We start from the raw sequence: 13,113 nt of genomic DNA, 5'->3' as shown, positions 1-13,113 counted from the left end.
GTTCTCATCCTGAAGGCGCATCGAGGCAGGCCAGGCCGGGCACCACAGCGGGCCGCAGCTCAGGGCCCTTCGGCACTGAAGCACCAGCACCTCCAGGCACCTCCCAGGTCTCCTGCCTGGTCTCCAGCCGCCTCAGGAGGCACCAGACCCTGCACCCCCGTGCCTCTGGGGCAGGTTCTGCACTCAAGTCTGCAGAGACCGGCCTCTGATCCCACGGGATCCCTGTCCCACTTCCCCACAGGAGCTGCTCCCTGAAATGACAGCCGAGCTCTCCGGCTCTCAGTCGTTGCCTCAGACAAGCTTTTTTAGAAAGACACAAACTTCAGGAGGTTTGTCCTAAGCAGAATGAACATCGTTCATCACCTTTTGAGAATCAGCAATCACTAAAAGTTAATGCCTCTCAAAGCTTCTCAACTGCAAATTCCTTTCTAATCCAACGTTAAAAACAACCTCTGAAATGCAAATAACCCAGCAACCTACACAAGATGATTTATGCCATGCCATCTTTTTCATGCAAATAAATTAAAAGAAGAAAATGTAATTTAGGGTGAACTGCATTGTATAATAAAATAAAAGAGTGACATTATTCTGCAAAACTCAGTGCAATGTTTTTTTACTATTGCTACTGGAGGTTTAACCTTCCTGAACACGCAGGAAAGATTTTGATTTATTTATTTTGATTTTCATTTTTATACAAATCATTTTACAGCTTCAGTCATGTCAGGAAAAGACACATTTTAATTTTTTTATGTTGGTGTCATTTCAAGGGAATGCTGGAAGTTTGACTCTCAATTAATGCTTGAAGCTGCACAAGAAAATTAAGAACCTTTTTTAAGAGCAGATCAATGGGGACACAGATCACCGCACAAGTGCAGAGACCGCTGACATACACCGCATAACACACACACACCAGGCAAGCTGGGAGTGCCCCGTGGGAGCAGCGGGCTTAGACATTTCTGATAAACACGGCCCTCAGACCTGCAGCCTCAGAAGAGGAAAGGCTTTCCTGTCCAGAAAGAACAGGAACTGAGGGATGCTCAAAAAAGGTACGCACTGAAGAAGCCTACAGCAACAAAAACCAACATGATGTGACAGTCAGCATTTTGTAACTCTATTCCAGCAGTGGAGATCACAATGAGAAAGGTGACTTTTTTTCCGTAAGGATTGCCAAAGACTAAAATCTGCAGTAAAGAAGACTGGGAGCCCAGGGAAGGGCAGTGCCATTGCGGCACCCCTCGGTGGGAGCAGCACCCCCTCTGCTGAGGGAGCGGGAGGGCCTGGCCTCCTCAGATGGCTCCCTGTGACTGACAGAACTGCGCCTCCTCTTGTGTTACCTTATGGCTCATGTTAACATTTGGGTTCTTGTTCTGCTCTGTTAAACTTTATCAAATGGAGGGGAAGAATCTATTTTGATAAAATGAGTGGATATGAACATGCCAGATGGGGTAATTGTACTCTGTTCAACAAAACTCTCCAGCAACAGCACGCCCTTACGGCCAAGCTGGCTGCTGTGTTATGCAGCTCACTTCAGACTGGAAGCTAAATGAGAGAGTACTTATAGATTTGTTTACTATCGCCGTGCAGCAAGTCAGGCAGGGTGCAAAAGTGCCCTGCTATAAATAACGGCAGCAAGGGGATGTCAGTTCCAGCACGGAGGAATGCTAAAGCTTTCTCAAAGGGATGACTTGCACAGTACATAAATCTGAGCCAAGTGATACCACTCGGAGTCCCATTAATAGCAGAGAGCTTGTCCTAAGCTGCCGGGCTGTCACAAGACACTCCCAGCTCAAGGACACCCTGTTAAGGCACCTGGCCACGCCAAACCAAGTCGGGAAAGAAAAGGCTGCCGCAAGCTAGGGCATTACAGACAGCTTGTGCTCAGTACCTGAAAGGATTTTGTGGTCTAACATCCACATAAATTGCTGCCAGCAGCTTATAAAATCCATGGATTGATCTAAAAGGCTCTTCAAATTATGTTTTAAATCACAAATTTCATCCAAGTAAAGACATGGGCCTTAACTTTATTTTTATTAATATTAATAGCAGTAAGAAAAACCTGCACTATTAAAAAGCAACAACTACTTATAAATGAACAGATCATTTCTAAACTAGGGTCATTTCTCCTGGTAATGATAAGACCCTGTTAGGTAATCATAATCCTTACAGAAAAATGCTTCGCCTTCACTTCTGTCCTCTAAGATAGTAAATCTGAGACAATCTGTCTGGTTCTTAAAATATAATTCCTCTTTGCCAGGATTGATCTTCTAAAATGGACTGGAGGACATCTTCTCATTTCTTCTTTTCCTCTGCATTTTCATTGGCAAAGCCTCAAATCAGCTTAGGGTTGTTTTGTTCATCTCCCCTTATGCATGTTTTTGCAGGAAAGGGAAGTCTTCAAACAGAAAAATATCATAAGCATCAGCCAGGGACTGTAAAATCCCAAGCTCCAACTCGAATTCTGCCAAAGAGACAATGTGTGGCCTTGGGAAAAATCACCTCTCCTCCCTGCAGGCTCTCCATCTGCTTCTCGCTAATAAAATGGGATTATAAAACTGCCCCATCCCAAAGGGCAGGTAAAACTTTGAAGGTGAAAATTGTGTTACAAGCATGATACATTATTATAACACAGCAAAAAGCCTTTCAGGCCTCTTTTCTCTTCTATTCAGTGCAAAGCAGCCACATTTCAAAATGAAAGCTATGGACCGGCTTTTCCATTTGCACAGATTTCTTTCAGCAGGCGGCAGATTAAAGCTGAAAGAATAATCCATAGCAATTAATTTATTCAATGAATTTAGCCTCATTTTCTGTTCACAAAATGCCTGCGAGCCATCTACCATTTTTTTGTGGTTTACTCATTATTCACAATTATTGCAATGTAACTCTTGGTCTGTAAATTACTCCTGAATAATTAGCTGAGCGTATTTTATAAGCTATTTGGGTTAGTTTCAGTTTAATACACAGGGTACATCATCTCTCCATCCTCTACTCCCCATTGAGAATAAGAAGTGCATTCAGTGAGTGCACCCAAAAACACCCTAGTAGCTCTTAGACCTGCTTGCTTCTGCAACAGAAAATGGAGCCCCACTGTGTGGTTCCCAGTACGCTGCTGTTTCCATTCCTCGGTGGGTCAGTCTTCCACTTTAGAAACATGCTTCCAGAGAAAAGGCATGTTTTGAGAAGCTAACCATGTTTTCTGTCTGTAGATATTTTCCTGTACTGGTTTGTACGAATATTTTCACAAACATTTCTACCACCATAGAGAACTACTGCAACATCTCCAAAAAGAAAAAGAAGAAAAAAAGAAAAAAGGGAGGAATTCTTCAAAGTATTTTACTTAAAAGAACATCCATAGGGGTATTTTAACAAAATATGTATAAGATTACTGGTAGGTAAAGAGGATGCTGTCTGAGTCCATGCAAGTTACCATCAGACAGGCTTCATATAGGTTCATAGACATTTTAGCATTTTAATGTTCTATTGGCTTAGCAAATAAATAAATTACAAAGTGCAGGAAAAGCTTCTGGAAAATACATTAAGGCAATTTGCAAATAATTGCAGTGAGCTGGGCTATTATGACTTTGACTTCTGAAGTATAAAATCGCCCAGAGATAATGATGATAATCATATTGAAAATAGTTGCCACCCTTTAATCTTCTAAGACAAAACAGAGATCGTTGGGAATTTGGGACCCTGTCACTCTAATTGAACATCTGACAGGAAAGTAATTAGAGTGGAAAGCAGAAAGGTCACCTGGTTGCCCGAGCAGAATTCATCAGCTTCCGCTTGCCATCGCATGGGGCAGCTAGTTCATCTCTCACACAGGTTTCTCATTTAAATAGCTTCTTTGCCAATAAAAAGGCTGTCAGACAGACTGTTTCCAGAATGGCTTTGGATCTGAGTAACTCACTCTGGGCATGTAAAGATTCACCATCGATTACACAGGCCGCTCAGGAAAAATGGCACCAAAACATTGGGACAGGAGTCATTTGCTGACAGCTCTGTTAAGACGCAGGATCGCTTACTGGAGTATCATCTTTCTAAAGACAAGAGAACCACATCAAAAATCAGCTGTGCAAAGGAAGCTCCACCATTTCCACTATAAATATTTTTCTGCTGACCCCATCCGGCCTGCCACCCCTTTTTCAAAGTGCCGGCTGCTCTTACTGCCCATTTACTTCCCTCGGTCCAGCCCACAAGGATGCTCCAGTGCTGGGTCAGTGCAGGGGTGTCTCCTCCTTGGCTGCCCGGGCACCTCTGGGCACATCTGGAGAATCAGCATTGCTTGGTGCGTGGTCTCTGCACCACTGATGGCCTGTAGACAGGAGGAAAGTCCATGTGAAAGTGGCAACGAGGCTCCTCAATGGACAGAAAAGTGCTTTAAGGAAAGAGAAAAATGCAATCTGCTGCTGTTTTGTCACAGGAGGCTTTCAGAGGAGGTTTAATAGAGTAGATCTCCTGGAATGCAATGGAAACATCCCATTGATCCCGTTGGCAAAAAAAAAAAAAAAAAAAAAAAAAACAAAAAAACACTAAATCCACTGTAACTTTTCAGTGCTTGTGTTTTGATGAAATGGTCAGAAAAGATACCTGTCAGTGTAAGACATGACATAGGCATGCAAAGAAATCAAAAGATCATCTGTTTGGTTAATTCAGCACCATTATCAGACAGTTAAGCAGAAAAGTAAATACCAGCTGACAGTCACAGCAAATCTCACAGACTTTAATTAGTGTGACGTATGGAGGCAATTTCATCCATGATGCCTATCTTTGGGAAATAATTTGATTTTTGTGTGTTTTGTTTTTTTTTTTTAGTTGAAATGTCTGTATCTTATTATGCGTTGTCAACACAACCATATTTCAACCTAGCTAGTTAATAAGAATACTTCCTCTGGTTTTCATATATTCTTTTATATATACATACATATATATATATATACACACACATCCCAAAATATATATGTGTATATATATACATCCCCAAATAAAACCTAGAGAAGCTCCTAAAGGGTGCTACATGATTTTCTTGTCTAATATATGAATCTAATTCCCCTACAGAGCAACAAAATATTGTCTGCCTCAGGATAGTTAATCTGAAGGTGGCAATCTGGCAAAGCTGGCTCTCATTTTAGTTTAAATCTTTAGGAAAATGAGGGTCAGGTCCCAGGTCCCACCTCGAGCTCTATGCTGGTGATGCTGGGTACCAGCATGTTAGCACTCTGTCCCCCCTGGGGACATGGGGGCACAGTGCTGTCCAAAGTAAGCGAACTGCTTTGTGTGAGAAGGGGCTGGAGGAGTTGTGCCAGGACACTTGCCCCAGCTCTGCTCCTGCGGTGCCAACCCCACCATCGCTTCCCAGAACAGTCTTCAGAAACTTGTTCTCAGCCACCTTGCAGATATTTAGTTGATGCTGTTTAACTCGGGGTCATCACTCAAGGATAACAATAAGAAGGCCTCCCTGAATTTTCAGAGTTCTGGGTGAGATATAAAAACAAATTACCTAGAAAAAGAAGTGCTTTGGGAAAGTGTATTAAGGTAATTGAAAAAAACCTGCTTGGTGTTCAACCAGTATAACACTTGGGTTTTGAAATAGAAATGATTCCTCATACGAAGGTTAAGCCCATATCAAAAATATATGTATATATATGTCTCCTTTAGATCATCTCAGAAAAAGAGCAAAAGTAAACAAATGAAAGCCCAAGCCACACAGTCACACAGTTTGGGGTGATGTGATGCAGTATGGATTGTAACTTCTCAACTGTTTTCCGTAACCTGCTTAATGCTATAGGTCTCAACTAGCAAAATGACAAGATTTTCTATCTTTACTAATGACGTGATATTTTTCAACTTGCAACCAGTGTGTAGAACTTCACATTTCTTAGTACAGGCAATATGGCACCTCTGATTATGACATGAAATACATAAACATTAAGACAAAGGCAACAATAAGCTCTTCATCAGTGCAGATACTTCTTTGGGTGTTTCCTAGAGCCTTCCAGACAGCCTGGCCTGTGACTGCCGAGCTGATCTCCATGAGCCAGGCAGTCTTTTCTCATGTTAATTCCTTTTAGTTCTACCTTAGTTAATCTGGCATCTTTTCAAATCAATCTTGCTCATCTAGTCTACAGCCTGGGAACGTGCCATAGTCTGTAACTCAGATCCAAGGACAAACAAGGTCTATAATCTCGTCCATTTTCCACCCAGCATCTACCACTTTTATATACAATGAAATTCCCACTTTGCACCCTAGGAATAGATTTTTATCCATGTATCAAAACCAGTGAGAAAACAGGTTCCCTTACAACAGCTTCAGAGAGGAAGGTAGATGCAGGCAGCAGTGGGGTTTTCCCCACACGCAGTTGTTCTTTTGATAGAAGACCAATGAAATTCAACCCTGTCTCCATTTGCTAGAGTTCTTCTGCAGTGCATCTAACTACACCTTCTCTCTTGTTGCAGGCAGGAAATGTCACTGTGCACCTCAGCCAAGCGCTGCATCAGCAAGCTGGCTGCGTTCCTGTGAGAAGCGTAGCAACTAAAAACCTAAGAACCTGAGAACTGAAGACATTCCTACATTCCTGTCATTTCCACATAGTTATGTTGGGTTCTGTTTTTTTTCTTTACATAAATGTGATCAAATGGTATCACTGGCATTTGAAAATTTACTTTTTCTTAGCATCACCACATTACTCTTTGCAATTCTGCTTGTGCCATGCTGAATGGTTCTTCCAATCCTTTATATTTGTAACCTTCAAACACTCATAAAAAGTTATACTTCCCCTTAAGTCATCATTTAGCCAGCCTATACATATTTAATTCTTTAATCTTTCCTCATAAATCCCATCCTAGCTTTAATCATTTTAGCTGCTCTTTGAATCATCTCCTTCTTCCCAGAACTGGCAGGAGGAGCAGAGCCCCAGTAGAGGATGACAAGAAATGTATATTGAGAGACAACTGCAATTGCTCTGCAACTTAATACCTGTAATCCATAATTATGTTGTACTTTCATTCAACTATCACTCTTAGAACTAGAATTTAACCTACCATTAAAATCTCTCTTGAAGGCTGCGTTTCCCATGTGATGCTCCTCCATTACACGGATTTGATATATGTCCTCAACACTTCAGCTTCAGGAAACAGCAGTGATGCACCACTCTCTCTCTCTCTCTTTGCATCTTACAGGACAAGTAACTGATCCGCGTTTGTCTTTAGGTATTTCAAAGGCTTTCCTGTGAGAGTCAGGTCAAGATGATACATTTCAATTTGGTACTACTTCCCCCCCACACACAAACACACACACACAAAAAGTGGTCTGACAAACCTCATCTGCTTCAGTTCATTGACAGTAAAGTCACTGTACAAGTTGTTTTGTTTTTTTTTCCCCCTTCCTAACATCTACCAGCTTACGACTGCAATGGCCCAGCCAAAGTTTTAAAACACTGGTGTAGAAAGCACTAACAAGTCTTATGCTGCTCTAGAGGAAGGAAAGGATGCAGGTTTTGATAGACAAAGAGATGGATAGATACAGCCATAAATATATTTAATTATACTATGACACATTTCTGAAATTTTCATTCTGTTCTCCCTTTTTGGAATAACAAACACAAATTTGAAAACTTGAGTTAATTACAATACAGGACCAAATCTATTTATTTAGACTATTCAAATGGATGACTTATTCTTCAGCAGATGTGTTCTTAACTATGCAGTACAGCTCAAGTGAGGCTATTAAAATCCTATACCACTATGAAAAATTAGCCAGAATAGAGCAAATAGCTGCTCAGTGTTATTACTTAATTCATATGATTGATAAAACTCACTGTTATGTGTGATCAAATACAGTATCTAATAGAAGTATTGTATGGTGTGGGAAAAGAAGGGGAGAGGAGAGGAGAGGAGGGGAGGGGAGGGGAGGGGAGGGGAGGGGAGGGGAGGGGAGGGGAGGGGAGAGGAGAGGAGAGGAGAGGAGAGGAGAGGAGAGGAAGGATAAGACAAAAGACAAAGCAAATAGAATTTAGGATTGTCCTTTTTAACTCTATTTTATGGGCTTTCTTTTTTTTTTTTTAATAAATGAGGAAGACATTATGCTGGGTCATCAGAAAAGCCACTAAACTTTTCATACAAAACTAAAATAGAGCTGATAAACGTTCCTCTCAAAGTCAGCTTACCTAACAAGACCTAAGGCAAAAAAAATAAATAAAACTTGAAAATGAAATGCAAAAGCTGATAAGCTTCAAGAAAAAATAAGTCAAGAAATAATTTGTCTAAAAGAACACATGATCAGAAGAAACAGGTTTTTATTTATTTATTACTATTTCTGTTTTTAAAACCAGGAAATTAGGAAGGATAGTCTTTGTCAATCAAGACCTTGAAGAATCCCAGTCAGTGAGTCAGATTTGCCACATGCAGTCCAGTACTTATTAATACTTATGTTAATACATTAACGTAAATGTAGCAACAGTAGCAGAGTCACTTTTGATTTCACAGCACATTCAAAAGTCAACAGATTAATAACACTTTCAAGAAGGGTACCAACCAGAGTGAGGTGTGAGGTGGTCGCATCGTGGAGGCGCTGCTCAAGGGGAATTGCTGGGGGGGTGCAGAGGGTTTTCAGAAAGGTGTGGAGAACTTGCCACAAGGTAACGATCAAGTCAAAACTATGATGAACGAGACTTCCTGCAATGTACATTGATCTGTAAGCTATCATTAAACCTGTAAACAACTCACTGTCACAAGTTATATTACTACTAAGATGCTCTTCTTTTTATCTTGTGTTTGCCAGAATAATTTTACCTATGGCAACAAGCTGCAACAGGCAGTTGTTCCTCACGTGCAAGGTCATTGTTCAAATTAGAGGAATAATGCCTACCACAGCACTTTCAGCACAGATCCTGGAGGACCAAAAGGCTCCGTCTAAATAATTCAATACAGTTAAAAATCACCAGCACCTATCAAGAGAATTTTAAAAGCATTCCCACTCAATGTCCTGCTGCAGACATTTTTCTGGTTTCTAAGCCTTCACAGGATTAATTATTGCATGCATCTACTGAAGACAAAACCCCATCTATCACTGCACCAGAGCGCCTACACGAACAAAGTCCTTCCTGGCAACCCAGGTGCACGTCTCACCTAGAGCTCAACAGAAGTGGGTTCATCTCACCACCTGTGAGTACTCCTCAGAGCCTCGAGTTCAGCACACCTGCCCATTCTCTGCCTTGAAAGGAGCTGGAGAAGCCCTAAGGGGTAACACAGGATCAAGCTGAAGTCGCCTACGACGTGTCCAGCCCAGGCAGGCTGGGATTGAGCCATCCCCCAGTCACATCAGGGGTTAACGGACCCGTCCTGGGCTCAACTGCCATGAGCAAGAGAACAAGAGTTTGTCCTGTGCCTCTCACACAGATTTAATTTTCCCTTTTGCCTCGTGTTTAAAAAAATAGCAGATGTGATTAAGCAAAATTAAAGAGAATTCACCTAATGTATCTTCCTGTACCCCATTAATCTTTTATACCAACACTACTGGAAAATGAATTTTTTTAAATAAGGTGATGGTAAGATCTAATGAAGTGATAACTCTTATATGAATTGCTATTGTCTATAGCAGAGAACTTTGACAAAAGCAAAATACACAGGGTGAATAACATTGACTTTACAAATGTGTAATTCATCAAATGACACAAATCAGCCCAATGACATGAAAATACATCCGGAGACTTCATAATGTCACTTTACACTCCTGATAGGATTTGGCAGATACTGTGTGAAGAGCATTGCTTTGAGCTGCTTTAAGCTGCACAGAATGCTATTATAGCATAAAACTATTCTATTGCTTTAATACGAGTTATTTTCTCATCTCTTTGGGGTTTTCTTTCCTTCTAATTTTACAACTGTTAAACTACTGACATGCTTTCTACCATTCCAGTCAAAACGGCATCCCATTCTCAAATCAAAGCACATCTTTTTTATACACTGAGGGAGTATATAGAAGATTTCCCTGTTCATTCACATCCAGTGAAAGACGGGAAGGAAAATACAGTGAAGCAAACTTTCAGTATTTGGCTGTCTTTGATCAGGAGATTCTGAGCACGGAACTTATCTTCTGCTTCATCTTCAACCCTTTCTCAGTCTTACCTTCAATTGCACCTCCTGCATGGGATCACCTTCTCTCAGCTCCAGCTCATAGGAGTGAGATGGGGTTTTAGTACCACCAGTCCACGTATCTTCCAAGTACTCACACTTCCGCTGAAACCACCAGCTCTTCAGAACCTTCCAGCATTTTGCCGTAGCACCTGATACACTTAGGACCTTATCAGACAAGCACAGAAAAGGGCCCAGGTATTCTTGTGTTCTCCTGCTGTGGCTTTTGCTGACTTCAGAGGAAGAGGGCATGAGCTGCAGCAGCATGCAGCACAGTCTGTCCAGAGACTTCTGTCTTCAGGGCTTTACTCATGATTTAACAAAGCACAATTGAAAAGGCTTTTGAATAAATACAAAATGATCATTTACATTGTAAATAATGCATTGGTTTCTGATGCAAAAATGTTCTGACAGAGGACATTGATGCAACCAAACACCATGTTAAGTGATTCTACAAATAGCAAAATTTCAGGAGTGCTCTCGGGGTTCTGTATTCTTCTGTTGGTTTTGTTTTTGGTTTTGGTTGGTTGGTTGGTTGGCTTGTAGGTTTGTTCTCTTCTCCTTTTGTATTATCTATTGATTGCTATTTTGCTAGTCAGCAGCAGCTTCTCCATATTCCTTGGTGCTTTAATGCCCACAGGATACATTTCCGTACTTCTCCAAGTGTACCGATGACATCTAATTTTCTACCCTGAATACTCCAACTGCTATTAGACAGGTATACAAGTAACTGTAGAATTGTGGCATTTAATTTCTTCTCTTTTCTCTCCTACCCTTTATATATTTATCACATCACAGGACACAATCCAGGTACTGAGCCTTTTCACAATACACAGAAGCCATGCACTTCCAAAGGGCAAGGACCAGTTGTGCCACAGAGGAAGTGGTTTTACACTAAAACAAAGACTCAGTGAGCATCCCACAATGCAGCAACATCTGAGCTCAGTGTGAAGCAGCAAAATACAAGTCATTAGGTAAAAATGATCCCAAATATCAGTTATCATGCTGGACTAAACTCATCCACTTCTTTTTCTGCACTTTTGGAGCAGCACAGTGAACAAAAACCTGATCTTGGCACCAGGCAGATGTGGATATGCACAGCTCCGCCAAAGTCCCTCTGCCTTCTGCTGGCACACACAAAGCATACCTTGCCCTGTTTCTGAGACATTGAAAGGCTCTTCATGTACGTGTGATGTTCTCTGAGACAAGACTGCACCTTGGTTTCAACAGAAAAAAGAATTATTAAAAATATTCCAGCTTAGATCATGAAAAAAAAATCCAGGTTTTACTTTTGCACTTTTACTCAGTTTTGTTGTGCAGAAAGACCTCAATGTTTTTAAAAGCTTGACCTGTTTTTCATCATTAGTATCAAACTTGATCCACAGCAAATGAAGTCAAATGAAAGAAATTTACACTAATTTCTGATTTGCTTAACAGTGCGTTTAGCTCGCCCCAAATGCCATCAGCCTAATTTTCCTAATGATACTTTTTCTGCAGATTGCTTTAAAATAATGAGGAGCTGAAATAAAATTCTTCCCATGAAGAGAAAAATTAGTATAAGTAGAGATTTAATTGTGCATGCTAATTGTTTTAGCAATGCACTTAATATCAAAGCTACTGTTAGTTGATAAAATAAAATTAGTTGATAAAATCTAAAAATTTGGAAAAGGGTGAAAAAGGGAGTCAGTGAAAAAAAAACTTGCAAAACTTCTCAAGAATTATCATCAAGCACATTCTCTCTGCTCTAAACTAAGTGAAACTAAACTAGGTCTGGATTTTTCTGTTTACATTGTGTTTCTTCTTACGTTGCTCTGGGAGAATATGTAACTTCATATGATATAAATTCTAAACAGTAACCTTTGAGATAATTGAACAAATTTTCCAATAAACAGCAAAAAACTTCATTAGGTAAACACCAAATCATGTTGTTTGGGCCTCAGTTTCTCAAGAAGCCAGCACAAGAGCCCACGGCCGTTCTCTACCCCCACACTCCAGCACTGGTAGGGCAAACACACCTGGGAAGGATGACACCGACGGTGCTGTGCCTCTGGCATTCAGCACTGCTGACACAGGACCAGGCGTTCAGCTTCCCAGGTGCGATTTCCTCCTCTAGCATCAGTGGCAGAAATGTTCAAAAACAGATGCTAACACGTCCCTAATAACGTGCCTCCGTCTGCAGAGACGGCATCTGCCATGCCAAAACCTTCCCAGCACCGTCCACAAGTGCCTCAGGCTGCCTGCTTTTCTATGAGCTGTGCCGTGCAGCCAGCCAAACGCAGCTGTTCCAGCTGTGGAAAACGCTCTTTGTAGGGCGGGTTCCTTGGTCCACGTCTTTGGCGGCCCTCTGCTATGCTCATTCCTTGGCTTGAGCCTGCTGCCCTACTTAATGCTTCAACGCCCGCTACTAACGCACCGGATGATAAGAGTTGCTTGGGACTAGACAGATAACTTGCCTTTCAGCTACACATTTATCCCACCTGCTACGCGAAGCAGAAGAGATGCTTTTGGCATGTTTCAAGGCAAATAACTAACCAGCATGGATCCTATTTGTGTCTTCTAAGTTTAATACAACTTGATGTTAGGCTGAACTGGGTTAATAGAAAACTAAAAATAGATGCTCCTGTTATCAGAACTGTTCACTAATTCTGACACAAGCTAACATTTGTTTTTATTAGTAACTCACAGGAGTAATTTATCTAAATGAAGTGGCAACACAAAATTAGTATTGTGCAGCTGGGCCCATTGCTTTCACTGTTTTGAATGTACAGCTTTCAAAGCCAACTAAAGAAATACCAAATGCACGCTGAACTTCCCTGCTATCCGTTGCCAAATCTGTGTCAAGCACTGTCAGAGCAGCAGGGCCTGCCATCTTCCTCCAGGCACAGGAGGAAGGACAAGCAGCGCCCTGGCCCTCTTTAACCTTTTGTGCCCAGATACACCACATCACGCAGCTCCCTGCTGAGGAAATCCACCAGAGAAGACAGG

General features: G+C 41.3%; 1 long non-coding RNA gene across 1 annotated transcript in view; it reads right to left on the bottom strand.

Moving 5' to 3' along the window:
• Positions 1 to 13,113, bottom strand: part of LOC310881357 — a 96,803-nt gene that overhangs the window by 23,099 nt on the left and 60,591 nt on the right. The window contains exons 9-11 of the long non-coding RNA XR_014572315.1: positions 8,531 to 11,344; positions 7,039 to 7,223; positions 3,751 to 4,312 (exon numbers count right to left, since the gene is read on the bottom strand). This is a non-coding gene — a long non-coding RNA (uncharacterized lncRNA). The remainder of the gene's footprint in view (positions 1 to 3,750; positions 4,313 to 7,038; positions 7,224 to 8,530; positions 11,345 to 13,113) is intronic.

Source organism: Anser anser (assembly GCF_964211835.1).
Source record: "Anser anser genome assembly, chromosome: 14".
Classification (NCBI taxonomy): domain Eukaryota; kingdom Metazoa; phylum Chordata; class Aves; order Anseriformes; family Anatidae; genus Anser; species Anser anser.
This window is presented reverse-complemented; position numbering and strand designations above follow the sequence as displayed.